This window comes from Portunus trituberculatus, chromosome 31 (assembly GCF_017591435.1).
Source record: "Portunus trituberculatus isolate SZX2019 chromosome 31, ASM1759143v1, whole genome shotgun sequence".
Taxonomy (NCBI): domain Eukaryota; kingdom Metazoa; phylum Arthropoda; class Malacostraca; order Decapoda; family Portunidae; genus Portunus; species Portunus trituberculatus.
In genome coordinates, this window is record NC_059285.1 from 19922110 (window position 1) to 19924220 (window position 2111).

Sequence of the window (2111 nt, forward strand, 5' to 3'; positions counted from 1 at the left end):
GCCTTCCGCATCAGATGCTCCAAATCTTGTGCCAGCTGTTGTAACGTTTCTCCACGTCCTCGGACTCGGGCCCGGAACCTCGCCCGATACACCTCTGCCTGGTACTGGTGTCCGTAGCGCCTCTACAAGACGCCCACTACATCGGTGTAGGACTCCTGTTGTGCAGGTGTTAACTGACTTAACACCTCCACGGCTGGCCCCTTCAAACTTGTCACAAAATTCAGGGTGCGCTCCTCTTGACTCCAGCCTTGCGCTCGAGCCACGACTTCGAATTGGGCCAGGTAAGCCTCCAGCGACACCCTTCCGTCGAACTCCTGTGGTCTAGAGTCTAGACCGCCTGGGGGGCGCAGAGAGGGCGGCCGCTGGCTGGGAGGAAGCTCGAGGCGGGGAGGCGGCAGGTGTAGAGCGAGCTTTCCGTTGGTGAGGCGGGGAGGCAGTCTTGGGTGGGGCGGCTGCGGGCAGGGCTAGCGGAGGGTAGGGCGGGGAGACAGTCCGAGGGGGGGGTTTTCCGTCTCGTCGCCCTCAGACTCTTCGTCGGTCTCACCCAGCCAGCCTGACGCTAGCCCAGAGCCGACGGGATGAGCGCTGTGCGACTGAGCACTCATTCTTCTCACTGGGCCTGCCGTCGCTCGCATGGCATCCGCCATCGCCCCCAACTCTTCCTTCATCTCCTTCTTCAGCGTCGCACATTGGAGTTCGTTTTCGTGCCTGACGGTAATCAATCCCTGCCCGACGGTAGTCACTTCGTGCCTGACGGTTGTCAATTCCTGCTGGATCGCCACCAACATACACATGAGTTCAGCCATTGAGGGCGGCTCCTCGCCCACAACTTCCTTCTTCACGATCTGCTCGCTGTCAGCCATTGTACCTCCGTCAGGTAGTACTTTGCCTTCCGCCACAACACACAAGACGCCCTTAGGATCCCACTCCTGACACCAAATGCTGCAACCCTCCTTCAGCTTCTTCTTCAGGGAGGGGACGCCTCACAATCTTCTTGGGATTCGGGGCGTGTGTGTCGGGGGAGAAGGACTTTACCTGGGTGGCGCGGCGCGGCTGTGGTGGAGAGGCGGGCAGATCGCTCTCTCAGGCCTGGCTGCCTGCTGCTATAGCACCCACTCTCACTCAGCTCAGTCACACAGAGTGGGGAGAAGGAAACACTTCTTCCTTATTTCTCTATATTACAGCAACTATACACGAGTCACCGGGAACAGGTGGCGGCGGCACACAGGACGGGGCAGGGGGCAGCAACAAAGTACGGGTAACACTTTGTTAGTTCGTCAGGCACTTCAATATATTTATATATGTTGTGCAACTAGAGCAAGTGGGGAAGATGAATTGATCAGGAGGGTCGAGTTGGAAGAAAAGAGGCACTTAACGGAAGTTGCGACAACACACTTGAGCAGCCGACCCCACCATCAGGCCAAGGAGAATTCTCATCTGAAGGAGAGCACTTAGTATTGGACTATAATGACATATGAACGCGGACGAGGAGTGGGCAACCAGGGCTCCTCGGACATTTTGACCAGGCCGATCTCGCGTCTATATGACCGAGGAGCTCATTCAGGTAAAACAGATATGGCTGTCCCAGGTTGGTGGTGCGGGAAAGTAAGGACGCTGATGTTGGACGTGTACTGCATGGACGTGCTTCAGCTACACCTGTCTGCCCCATGTTTAGGGGGTGGCCGGCAAGTGTATACACTTCCAACAATAAAGTTATCAATCAATCAATCACGTGTGACCCCGCCTTTCGTTTTTATTTTCGTTTATTTTTTTATTATTTATTTATTTTTTTTTTTTTTTTTTTACGGAGAAGGAAGAACAAATTTAATAGTACGTGACACCTCTTCGTTTTTACCATGGTTTGTTTCTTCTTTTTTTGTCTTGTCTTACTAATATAAAGTACGTATGTACGTACGTATGTATGTATGTATGTATGTTATGTATGTATGTAATAACATTCAGAAGATCCCACCCCCCGGAAAAGAGTGACGATTCAGTTGTGTGGAGGGCTTTCAATTGGAAAGATGATTTGAATAACGTTTCTCAGGATGACGTGCAATCCCTGGCAGTGCCACCGGCCCACCGGCTATGGGTTCAGTTCAGCCAGGCGT